This window comes from Octopus sinensis, linkage group LG25, assembly GCF_006345805.1.
Source record: "Octopus sinensis linkage group LG25, ASM634580v1, whole genome shotgun sequence".
In the NCBI taxonomy this organism is placed as follows: Eukaryota; Metazoa; Mollusca; class Cephalopoda; order Octopoda; family Octopodidae; genus Octopus; species Octopus sinensis.
Genome location: NC_043021.1, coordinates 12,110,769 through 12,125,134, shown reverse-complemented (window position 1 = coordinate 12,125,134; position 14,366 = coordinate 12,110,769). Strand labels below are relative to the sequence as shown.

General features: G+C 34.8%; 1 protein-coding gene across 1 annotated transcript in view; it reads left to right on the top strand.

Annotated features, from left to right (window-relative positions):
- LOC115224437 (TLC domain-containing protein 2) overlaps nucleotides 1–11,335 on the top strand; it is a 58,426-nt gene extending 47,091 nt beyond the window's left edge. Inside the window, exon 7 of the transcript XR_005003846.1 lies at nucleotides 10,901–11,335. The gene's annotated coding sequence lies outside the window, so the exon portion shown is untranslated. The remainder of the gene's footprint in view (nucleotides 1–10,900) is intronic.
- Nucleotides 11,336–14,366: the final 3,031 nt, after the last annotated feature.

Here is a 14,366-nt window from a genome sequence, read left to right as displayed (position 1 = left end):
GCATACACACACACATACACACACATACTCATGCTATTTATTAAAGCCAAAAAATGTCTTCACAAACTGTTATATATGTTCTTTTGCTGGTTTCATACCAGAGGCTGTGGCCATGCTGGATCACCTGTGTGTGTGTGTGTGCGCACATAAATACAGATGATTGAGGTTTCTGGTACTGCCACAAAAGTTTTTATTGTGATGTGAACATGGCACAGTTACGTATGCAGTATGCACAACATCCATAAAATTATGTAATACGTTATGCAGTTCTCAACTCATCAGGTTTACAAAATACGGAAGCGAGCAGTGTCCTGTTGAGTAAACCACAGATCATCAAAAAGTGAAATTTCTAATCAGAATTACCAACTTTTTAGAAATGTAAAGTGGGCGAGACAACATTCTGTCAATCATGAGGGTGGGTAGCAGAATAAGGTTGTGAATTAAAGAACAATTAAAAAGCATTTCTCTTCTAAAATTGTCATTAAACTTTGCTCCCTTGCTCATAAATGCTGGTACTGGCAAAAAAGGCTTGTATATCAGCAGAGAGTAAGTGCCAAGTGTGACAATGCAGTTGCTGATGTTGTTCTAAAAAAAAAAAACCCTCTTTACTGTGCTATACTGTTTAGTACATCAAAGGAAGGACATGGTTACTAAATTCTAGTGTTACTCATTCGTTAGCTTAATTTGAGATGTTATGCTAACCATAACATTTCATTAAACGTTACCGCCCCTCACACACACATATGTACACACACACTCATTCACTGCCCCGTCCTATCCACAAATCAAAACCATATGGCCCTTAACCTAATCTCTGGAGTGAGATGGGGCATGGGAGGTAAGGGTGCAAAAAAATCAAGAGTTTTATTCATCTATTGTGCTTTGCTTAAAATTATTTTTCTAATTTAAAATCAGATCAAATCAGTTCATTTTTAAAATTGAATTTATATATAAAAAAAAATGAAAGAAGAATAAAGAAGAAAAAGAAAACTATCTTTTCAATGACCCCTTTTTTCATTTTCCATTGTCAGTTGTCCAAAACACAGTTCATTCCATGGTTAAATTTGATGTATTAAAATTGTCCATATAATGTCTTTATTTTTATTCTACTACATGTGCTTCTATTTATATTCTTTCATATTTTAATGATTGGGCCTCTGAGTTATTTTTGTTCACCTGCCGTAATAGTAATAATATGTTCTTATTGTTGTGCCTGTTCCAAATGAATTTTTCTCCAATTAACTTCAGGTAAAATGAGTTCAGATGCTCACCACCCTGTTCTCTATTTTTGTCATACATTATCCAGGTCTACATTATCCTATGTGCCCATTGCCTGCCTTTTTATTTTTATTTTTTTGTAAGGCAGATCAGTTGTATAATTTGAAGGGGATTTGACTGCTATTTTTAGCAGATTTACTAATTGCATAATATAGGGCAAATGTCTTCTACTATAGCCCCAGCCAACCCATTCTTTATTAGTGAATTTGGTGAATTCGCTCAACAGAAGTTATACAAAGTCTGTCATATTCACTCATACATATATGTAGATTATCGTCGTCGTCATCGTTTAACATCCTCTTTCCATGCTGGCATGGGTTGGACAGTTTGACAGGAGCTGGCCAGGTGGAATTCTGCACCAGATTTCTGTGTCTGCTTTATATGTATTTACTGAGATATGCATATGCATACATGTATGCATGCCACAGAACCTCCCAAAACTCAAAAATCTCTTAAATATTTTCCCAGCATAATAAAAATACCAATAAAGACAGTCATACAGTATCAATATATGTAATAATACATGCAACAAAACCCGTCATAAACCATGGGCCCTTTAACAAGTCCAGCCTAATGAGAATGAAGGACAACTTACAATAACGAGACCCCAAGATGTAATAGATCCATATCATCATTTAATGTCCGTTTTCCAAGCTGGCATGGGTTGGATGGTTTGACAGGACCTAGGAAGCTGCAACAGGCCCCAGTCACCTGTTTTGCTATGGTTTCTATGACTGGATGCCCTTCCTACTGCCAACCACTTTACAGAATGTACTGGGTGTCTTCTATATGGCACTGGCATGGGTGTTCTTTACACGGTGCCGGCACAGATATATGTGTACATGTGTGAGTATGCATGAGTGTGTCTTATAAATGTTTACATTATATTTTCTCGAAAAATATCACTGAGCTACGGCCGGTGCCTTTTGTTGACACTAACTTGTGGAAAAAATCTTTCAGTAGCTCTGTACTTTCAAAGACGAATGGAACGAAAACTCCCTTATTTGGAAAACAGGTAAGAGATACTGACAGGTAGATCACCCAGTTGCAAAAACAATGTCTCACAAATACATATTCCCCTAACAGATGCTAGCATGGAAAAATGAATATAAAACTATCAAATGAATATGTGTATGTATGTATGTATGTATATATATATGTATATATATATATACATACATACATACACATATATATACATACATACACAGAGCAATAAGAAAATGGAGGGGATCAATAGGTGGTTCATCAACTTTTAGACATATTATGTCAACTTATTTATTTACTAAAATGACAATTACAAGAATATATATACATGTATAACATATTGTGCTTTACATATAAAGATAATCATTTGACTGCAGCCATATTGGAGCACTGCCTTAAAGGGTTTTTTTTTCCAGTTGAAATCAACCTCAGGATTTACTCTTTGTAAGCCTAGTACTTAGTCTATCAGTTTCTTTTGCTGAATCACTAAGTTACAGGAATGTAAACACACCAACACCAATTGTCAAGCGATGGTGGTGGAGACAAACACATACACAAAGACACATACATAAATATATACATATATGTGACGGACAAGCATTTTATATTGCTTATACAAAGAAACAATATGTATAAATTATTTTTAAAGAAATGGAGGAATATAACAAGGCAATGATAATACTCTTTCATATATTTAGTAATATTCACATGGTTTAGAGTCCACTCCTGTGGCATACACCTTGGGTTAGTTTCTTTTATAGTCCAGGACCAACCATGTAAGTGGATTTGGTGGATGGAAACTGAAAGAAGCTTCTGGCATTGGGCCTTAATATTAAATAAAATGTTAACACAGTATGCACACTAGTGGCCCTAGTTCTCTGTGGCTACTTCATTTGTTGAGTAAATAAACAAATTGGCTGCTTGCTTCTCTGGGATTAGTGAAATTGATGTAAACACCACGTAAACACCACTGATAAGAGCTCAATAAGGTTAGAAAATTGATTAAGGCTGTTCCTCAATTTTTTCATTCTACAGAGAAATAGCCACATTAGCCCATATATATATATATACATATATATGTGTGTGTGTATATATTGTGTGTATATATATATATATATATATATATATATATATATATATATATTACATACATACATAACATACATACATATATATATACATACATATATATATATTACATACATATATATATATATACATACTATATATATATCATACATATATATTATATACATACATATATATATATATAATATATATATATATATATATATATACATACATATAATATATATATACATGCATATATATATATATATGATTGATTGATTGATTCTAGTTTCAGCTTATGAGCTGTGGCCATATATATATATATATATAAACATGTATACATATACACACACACACTCATATCCATGTGTTTGTGTTTACTGGTCACATGATAGTTTCAGTTGAGTGCCACTATCATATAAGCAGTGTTGTTTCCAGTCTTCCATGGAAACATATCCAGTCATGGGTAAATATTTACATTACTCGGACACAGATGTTAGTTGTCAACAAGGGCATATATAATCATAAAATATCTGCCTTAACAAATTGTGTTTGATGCATGCAAGCATGGAAAAGCAGGTGTTTATACATCTAATATAATAAATGCAAATGTCAGTGTGTTAAACTTTTTCAATTTTACTCCTAGAGGCCATCACCCAACATATCATACCATTTTGGAATCAGGCCGACTCCATGAGTAAATTAAAAAGCATTCCGGGCCAAATCCAGACCCGCAATCCTGAAATTTTGGATTCCCAAGTTTTCATTACTGTGATTGTTTTTGGCAATTTTTTTACATGATTTTTTGCGACAAATTTTTTTTGTGCGATAACAATTTTTATAACTTGGAAATAAATCTGGAGAATAATTGATATTAATTGCGAAACCCAGCGATTATTTTTGGGGAATTTTTTTTTGTGACAAATATGATCGTCATTGGCAGGAAGCAATTGCAACAAATTCTTCAAAACATTTGGGGTCAGTTGCTTAAAAGCTATGTACTAGCTTAAAAGCCGCCCAACAGGGCAGCTTTTAAATTAGTAAATAAATAAATTTGAAGTTTTTCAAATGACTTAATTAAAATCAAATTCATCAACATTTAACATCCATTTTCCATACTGGTATGAGTTGGATGGTTTGAAAGGGGATGGCCAGCTAAGGAGCTGTCCATATTCCAATTGTCTGTTGTGACATGGTTTCTATGACTGGATGCTCTTCCTAATGCCAACAACTTTACAGTGTATGCTGGGTGCCATTTACGTGTCACTGGTATGGGTGCATTTACACAGCACCGGCACGAGTACATCTTATGTGGAACTGGCACCTGTAAAGAACAAGCCTGTATGTATAAATGACAGCGACTTTAATTAAATCATTAAAAAAATTTTTAAATACATTTTTGTCTTTTTAACTCCCAAGATATTATTTGCTTATGACCTGTTCTGTTGCTGGTTGCTTTCTTGCCTTGTAATGTGTGAGTTTAAAAAAATATAGGATGTTTAAAAAGTTTCTCCGCAGTGAATTTTTTTTATCCAAGATGTTTTTCAAATTATGTGCTGCTTCGTAGTCACAGCATATCTCCAGAGGTCTCGGTTTTTTCACAGAGGCAATGACAAAATACCGAGACCTCTGGAGATATGCTGTGACTGCGAAAACCCGACAAATAAAGTGAGTTCATGGCTGTATCCTACACCAGTTTTGCATAACCAACCCCAGCCCATTCAAAAGTACCTTGGATCATAGGACGACATATTGAGTCAAGTACATCAACATCAAAATAAAAATCAATGGAAATTGTAGTTGTGATACCCATGCCGGTGGCACATAAAAAAGCACCATCCAAATGTGGCTGATACAAGTGCCGCCTTGACTGGCTTCTGTGCCAGGCAAAATGCTTAGCGGTATTTCGGCTGCCACTAAGTTCTGAGTTCAAATTCTGCCGAGGTTGACTTTGCCTTTCATACTTTTGGGGTCGATTAAATAAGTACCAGTTATGCACTGGGGTCGATATAATATATATATATATATATATATATATATATATTGTATACAGGATCGTGGGTAATGCCTAATGCCAGAGCAGTGCAAAGTAAATGCAAGGCAAATCATAATAAATATAGGAATTAATGTAGACTTACCTTGTATTCAATATTTTGAATGTTGCTGATGTGCGTATGTGGAGTGGACATATATAAATATATATATGTACATTATATACATTTATATGTTTGCTTCTGTGTTTGTCCCCTCAGCATCACTTGACAACCGATGCTGGTGTGTTTATGTCCCCGTAACTTAGCGGTTCGGCAAAAAGAGACTGATGGAATAAGTAGTAGGCTTACAAAGAATAAGTCCTGGGGTTGATTTGCTCAACTAAATGCAGTGCTCCAGTATGGCCACAGTCAAATGACTGAAACAAGTAAAAACTTTATATATATATATATATATCATCTAATGTCAGCTTTCCATGCTAGCATGGGTGAGAGGGTTTCACAAGAGCCTGCACCAGACTTCTGTGACTGTTTTGGCAGGATTTTTACTGCTGGATGCCCTTCCTAACACCAACCACTCAGAAGAGTGACTTAGTGTATTTTTCATGGCACAAGCACAGGCGAGGTGGGTAGTGCTTTTTACATGGCACAAGCACAGCTGCGGTCAGTCTTGGCAAGGTTTTTACAGCTGGATGCCCTTCCAAACTCCAACTACTTTACAGTGTGAACCAGGTGCTTTTAAGTTGCACCTGCACTGATATATGTGTATATATTGCACAATACATGGTGCAAGTCATCCTTTTCTTCTTCTTCAATCCTTTGATGCTATATTTCTAATGAAATACACTGCTTATTTTTAAAAGTATTGAAGAATTTATGAAGATAACTTTGTCATTCTTAAGATGGGGTTCAAAATGACATGAAATTTTTATGAGAGAATTTTGTTTAGTTAAAAACTGGAAGTATGCATTATGGAACCAGGGATAGTTTCAGGTATGGTTAAGGGGCAGTTTCAGGCAAGGGTTGAGGGGCAGTTTTAGGCAGGATTAAGGGGCAATTTCTGGCAGGGTTGACATCAAAAAAGTGAAGAAGATAGAGAATGATTTGAAGATTTGGTTACTATCTCTATCTGGTCAAATGACCACTTAGAAACTCTCTTCTCCATTTTTTATTTGGGGAAGAACAATTGGTTTTTTTTTATGCCAATTTTCATAGATTGACCTTTATGCAAAAATATCTGCGAAAGACTACAGAAACAGTAAAGGCTGACAAACAATATATAAAAGATATAATTACTCAAATAACCATGATTGCTTTCCTAAGCACTGCTTCTGGAATGTAAACCTTGAGGTGCCTGTAAATGCCATTGAAACCTTTGGACAACAGCTTCCTGCTGATTCTCATTTGCATTGGATAAATATAAAAGAAATTATGGTTTCATTGCAATTTGGTGTAATTTGCTGTTGCTGTTGTTGTTAAGCTTTAGGTCAACCTTGATTAAGCAGAACTCTATCTAAACATGACTTCCAGCCATAGTGGAATTTTAGTGAGTGTGTGTCTGTTTTCTGGAGTGTGTGTCTGTTTAACTATGAAATCAATATTTTACTCTCTCTCTCTCTCTCTCTTTTACTTGTTTCAGTCATTTGACTGCGGCCATGCTGGAGCACCGCCTTTAATCAAGCAACTCGACCCCGGGACTCATTCTTTTGTAAGCCCGGTACTTATTCTATCAGTCTCTTTTTGCCGAACCGCTAAGTAACGGGGACATAAACAAACCAGCATCGGTTGTCAAGCAATGCTAGGGGGACAAACACAGACACACAAACGCATATATATACATACATATATACGACGGGCTTCTTTCAGTTTCCATCTATCAAATCCACTCACAAGGCTTTGGTTGGCCCGAGGCTATAGTAGAAGACACTTGCCCAAGGTGCCACACAGTGGGACTGAACTCAGAACCATGTGGTTGGTAAGCAAGTGACTTACCATACAGCCACTCCTGCTGTGTAGTTTTCATTTATGGTTATAATTATATATGCTCTTTTGAGATAAACACTCTAACCACTAGGCTATGCAGCTTCATTTCTGAGATGATATCATTATATTGTAAATATACCCATACATGTGCATACATATGGGTATATTTGTTTATCTTTTATCCAAGTAAATCGCCCCCTGTTCTTCTTTTCTTTTTTTTAAAGCCGGGTATTTATTCTATCAGTCCCTTCTGCCTAACTGCTAGATTACGGGGATGTAAACACACCAACACCAGTTGGGTGACAGACACAATGACACACACATATCTATATGTATATATATATATATATATGTGTGTGTGTGTGTGCATATACAAAATGGGCTTTTTTCAGTTTCTATATACCAAATCCTCTCACCAGGCTTTGGTCCACCTCAGGCTGTAGAAGGCACTTCCCAAGATGCCACACAGTAGGACTGAACCTGAAACCATGTGGTTGAGAAGCAAGTGTCTTACCAGACAGCCACACCTGCACCCATATTTGTAGTTTGTGTGTGTGTGTAAAGTCCATTCCTTTTAATTTATTTTTATTACCATTTTTTATTTATTCATTTACTGAATTTCTCAACAAGCAGACAATTTGCCAAAAAATATATATTATTCAAGTAGTCTTTCAATTTTAATTTTTTTTCTCAAACAATCCAGAGTTAATTATAGGCCAATCTATATAAAAGCAGACTCACAAGATTTTGAGGCAGTACAGTAAATGCCATTTATGAAACTCCTTGCATTTGTGTCACTTTGAACCTTCCTATCAATCAAAAATATATCTTGTAAAAATAAATATAGCATTACATGTGTTACAAGATTTAGCTAGAATAGATACCTAATTATCTACAGCAAAAAGGAAAGTAAAAACTTTTAATGATTTAATTTCATTTTAATTAAACCATTTGAAAACTTATTTATTTATTTATTAACATCTGCTTTTTCATGCTTGCATGCATCAAACATGCTTTGTTGAGGCAGACATTTTATCATTATATATGCCTTTCTGGCCAACCCACGCCTGTTTCCAAGTAAATTAAATGTTTCCGCATGACTGAACATGCTTTCACAGAAGACTGGAAACAAATAACACTACTTATATGATGGTGGTACTCATTTGAAAAGTATTATGTGACCAGTAGACACAAATACATGCAGACATGGATATGTGTATATGTGCGTATATATGTATATGGAGGTATGTTGGATTGTTGGTGTGGCTGTGTAATAGTACTATAACACATCCTTTTGATATATATGTATGTATATATATATATATATATATATATATATATATATATTATATATATATATAGGCATAGGAGTGGCTGTGTGGTAAGTAGCTTGCTTGCCAACCACATGGTTCTGGGTTCATTCCAACTGCGTGGACCTTGGGCAAGTGTCTTCTACTATAGCCTCGGGCCGACCAAAGTCTTGTGAGTGGATTTGGTAGATGGAAATTGAAAGAAGCCTGCCATATATATATATATATATATGTATATGTGTGTGTGTGTGTCTGTGTTTGTCCTCCCAAACATCGCTTGACAACTGATGGTGGTGTGGTATACGTCACCGTAACTTAGCGGTTCGGCAAAAGAGACTGATAGAATAAGTACTAAGCTTCAAAAGAATAAGTCCCGGGGTTAATTTGCTCGACAAAACGCGATGCTCCAGCATGGCCACAGTCAAATGACTGAAACAAATGAAAGAGTATAAGAGTATATATAAAAGATAAGGTGCAGGGATGGCTGTGTGGTAAGAAGCTTGCTTCCCAACCTCATGGTTCTTGGTTCAGTCCCACTGTCTGTCACCTTCGACAGGTGTCTAATGACCGAAACTAAAAGAAGATATAAGATAACCCAATTTTGATTCCATTTGAAAACCCATTTCAGTCTTTGTATACAGCCCTAAGAATGTTATTACTGTTTAGTTGCAGGTGCTAGTGGGGAGGCAGCACTTTTGGGTCTGCTGTAAGCAATATGCATTTTTTTTGTGGGGTCCAGGGATGGCAAATGGAAGGGTGGCCCCAGGTGACATACACTCTAGCTACATTAGTGGTTGCAGGTCAGTTCTGAATAAGTTATCCTATAATCAAAGGCATTCTGACCATGGCCATCCTGTCTTTTCATTTTATTTTATTTTATTTTGTGTAGACATTCGGACTTGGTCTTCAGTTTGAGAATAACTTCCTCTAAACTGTCTCAGATTCCCTGAAAGGGGTCATTCATTGATACCCCTTTCTTTATTTGAATAAGCCATAAAACAAAACAAACAAAAAAAGCAGCCTTTATTTTAAAGATGGCAGGGTGTTATTTGGCTGCTATCTCCAGCTGGTATAATGACCACATAGTAATACCCTCATTTAATCAAGATTTTATCCTGTTGTTATGAAAAGGTATCAAGCTTCTAACTCTCACATCCATTGTGACCTCTTGTTCAGTTACATTGTTGGTATTCCAAAAATGTATGATGGCAACAGTGAACTTTTATCACAGTCATATATGTATGTATATGGATATATACATGTATATATATGTAAATACTTATGCATATGTGTATATATGTATGTATGTGCATGTGTGAGTGTGTATTAATGTTTGTTTTATGTTATAATAAAAACAATTTTATATTAAATTGAAGGATTACTCAATACATTTGGTAGAGTATAAATTTATTATTCTTTGACATGAATAGTATTGGAGACTTTGAAATTTCGGCTAGCTAAGCCATCATCAGAATGTTTGATGTGTGTGTGTGTGTGTGTATGAATATGTGTGTGTGTTTGTGTGTGTGTGTGTGTGTATGCATGCTTGTTTCATGTGCCTCAATAAATCTTAGAGATATATATTTATACTTATACAAGCAGCAGGATGAAATAAATAAATTATTTCAAAAATTCATTGTGTGACAGGAAAAGCTTCCAGGCATAGATTACCATCTCTAATAAAAAAAATTAAAAAAACCATAACAGCATGAAGAACAAAAAAAAAAATTAACAAAACATAAAAACCATGTTGATGATGATGATGATGTTGATGATGATTTACATTCCTGGAAAAAGAGTTATTTTTTCAATTGTAATACCTACAAACAAGACATTAAAATACATTTTTCTGTTTTTGCTTTATTTTCTTCTTATTTTGTTAATGCTCAATATTTTTCTAAAAAAATTCCTCAATTCTATTTTTTAAGAACCAACCTACGAAACAAAATTTATAATTGTAAGAATTATTTTGTTGGCTTTTGTATTTTGGCCTGGATTGGAACCCGGCCATTATAATGATAAATAATTTTTGTATTTTGTCTTAAAATTGTAAAATTGCTATATTTTTGTCCCAAATGTTGTTTTTTTGAAGAATATTTTGATATTTTATCGGTTTCAGTCTTAGAACTGTGGTTATGCTAGGACACTGCCTTCAAGCCAGTTATGGCAATGACAATATTTTGTCCAGTCCAGCCTTTAAGGTGGCAAGGTGGCAGGAATGTTAGCACGCCGGGCAAAATGCTTAGCAGTATCTCGTCTGTCTTTATGTTCTGAGTTCAAATTCCACGAAGGTCGACTTTGCCTTTCATCCTTTTGAGGTCGATAAATTAAGTTTTAATTGTGTACTGGGGTCACTCTAATCAACTGGTGCCCTCCCAAAAAATTTCAGGCTTTGTGCCTAGAGTAGAAAAGAATATTTTGTCCAGTCTTAATTGATCTCTCTTTATTGAATGGCAGAGTCCTTCTATAATGTTAAGGGACATAACTTAAAAAGAATAAATACCACAAGGTATGTTTTTTATAGTTCAATGCACCAGTTCATTGGCAATCCCTTTGGTTTATTTTTCCTCTCATTAAAGACAATCTAAAAATTTGTTCCTTTCAATAACGATGTAATATTTTCTTATAACAATATATTGTTTAAAATATTGGTGTACGTGTATACATATATATATATATATATATTTATAAGTTGCTGTATTTCAGAATGGTCATTTTCTTTTAATTTTTTGGGCCAAATAAACACAAGCACTGTATATGTTTTTTCTTCACTCATTTATTACTGTTCTTATTTTGTCATTTTAACTCATGTCCATTGTCTGGAAATCTTTCATCACACATCTGTGACCTCTTCAGCAACACTTTTCGTTTTCGTTTTCGTTTGTGTTCTTGCTCCACTTAGGCGCAATGGCCCAGTGGTTAGAGCAGCGGACTCGCAGTCGGAGGATCGCGGTTTCGATTCCCAGACCAGGCGTTCTGTGTGTTTATTGAGCAAAAAACACCTAAAAGCTCCACGAGGCTCTGGCAGGGGGTGGTGGCGAACCCTGTTGTACTCTTTCGCCACAACTTTCTCTCACTCTCTCTTCCTGTTTCTTGAGTAATGCTGCGATGGACTGGTGTCCCGTCCAGCTGTTGGGAACACATATGCCAATGAAACTGGGAAACTGGGCCCATGAGCCGGGCTAGGCTTGAAAAGGGCGACATTTATCATTATCTTGCTCCACTTACTCCGTTCTTTTATATATTCACAAATATATTTATAATGCAAATATGTATATATGTATGAATCTACCTCTATTATTAAATATATATATATATTTAATATTACTGCATAAATAATATATATTATATATGTGTATGACTATCTATCTAGCTAACTATGTGTGTGTCTGTCTGTGTGTGTATATACAGATGTGTGTGTGAAAATTCTATCTGTCTCTAATTCTTTGACACCTCATTTGATGGCAAAACTATTTCATCTGTTAGAAATTAAATTTGTTCCATATATTTATACATAAAAGAAATATTTCAAAATAACTGCATTTACAGATTCAGAATGTTGTGTTTCAGAAGAGCTAAGTATTAGTGAAAGCAGAGTTTCTTTTGCTAAAACAATTGTTGTTGTTGTTTGTCCCTTCTCGAGCCACACCTGGCTCATAGGGCCGGTTTCCTGGTTTCCTTGGCGTATAGGTTCCCCACCTGGACGGGATGCCGGTCCGTCGCAGGTGAGCTGCAAGATGCAGGAGGAAAGAGTGAGAGAAAGTTGTGGCGAAAGAGTCAGCAGAAGTTCGCCATTACCTTCTGCTGAAACCACGTGGAGCTTAGGTGTTTCACTCATAAACACACACATCGCCCGGTCTGAGATTCGAACCCGTGATCCCTCGACCGCGAGTCCGCTGCTCTAACCACTAGGCCATGTGCCTCCACTGCTAAAACAATAAATACACATAAAGAAGACTTAAATATATGCATATACACACACACTCACACACACACACACACACATGCGCACGCATATACATTATAACTGAAAGGCTCTGATTTCCAGTACTCCGAGTGGCTCATTTCTGATCATCAGCTGGTAAACTAAGCCTGGTTTTCTTTTGAATATTCACTGTCTGAATTATTTTGAAATAGGAAAGCTTGAAGGAAACATCATCATATTCTTTTATTTAAAATCTTTTGTGAATGACACATGTGAAAACAGCTGCTTCAAGTTCATTCTTATATCTATCTGTCTGTCTGTCTGTCTATCTATCTATCTATATATATATATATATATTTATTGATTATTGAATTGTTGTATGTAGACCTCCAAAAATGTGTTTGCCAATCTTGGTTTTGATGTTTGTATGAAACCATTCTTATCACATGTCTTTCATCTGTAAAGTGATTTAATGCTTTTGTAACTATGTTTCTCATTAAATAATTACATTTTCCTCACGTTTCAACTCAATTTATTTGCAAAATATACAAAGTATTTGGAGGTATTTATTAAAGTTATGACTTCTTTGTTAAACTGGTGTTTGGGACACAACAGCTAAGATAAAAATGATGATAGAAGTTTTAAATCATTGCTCTCAAACAGTTTTTAACTATAACCCCATTTCTTTTACTAACACTTTTTGATGCCTCTATTAGCTATGATGCCTCGGTTAGCAAAATTAAACACAACACAAAAATCGCTACCAATTCATATCTTTGTGAGTAAATAAGCAATACATCTGAATGCTAAGGGGTTAAACTGACCATATCTGGCTCAAATATTCTTGCTGTTTTATGCTCAAACCAACCAGATCCTGCCTCTCACACCTATGCTACAATGTCATTCCTAAATGAAACAGTTACATTATCAAAAGCTCAAAATTATGAGATAATTCATGATTTATTCAAAACGATGTGAATAAATAAGCATTATATTTGACAGAGTAATCTGATAGCTAAAGGGTTCAAATATGAATTTCATATCACAGAACTGTGGATGGTCTCTTGTAGAATCAGTACTGAAGGGTTAAACCTGAATTATTTACCAGTTTTTCCTTGATATGAACTAATGTCATTCACATCCTGTGGATCCTCTTTTCTTAATGCAGGAGAATGTGGAGGTGGGGGAAGACATGGAAAGAAGAAGAGGGACGCCAATTCATTGGTGTTTAAATTCTGTGTTATTCAAAATTCTTGCCTCATTCTTTAATTAGATTAATTACAGAAAATAACTACTGATTACATATCTGTTTCAGTTGTTCATATGTCTGTTTAATTACTCACCAAAGTTGAACTGGTGCCAAATATTTTCTGGCAAATGGCCACATATTGATTTCCTCTTAGAAAGTCAATCCTAAAAGACAAATTATGTAAATTGTATAATTAGCTAAAACTAAAACATCACTCATTCAATTTTTTTTTTTTTTAAATATATTTTATAAAATCTAATGTATTTTGCTCATTTTTTTTATTTATTTATATTTATTAATTGTTTTACATTTGAAATCTTCCAAATTAGTTTCCTTCTAAACCTTACATGTATGTATACAGTGTGTGTATATATATATAAATATATATATATTTTATTTCATTTTATTTCATCTAGTTTCAGCTCACAAGCTGTGGCCATGCTGGGGTACTGCCCATTGATATATATATATGTATATATATATATGTGTGTGTGTGTGTATATATATATATATATACATATATAAGCCATTTATATACATATACATATATACGACAGGCTTTTTTCGGTTTC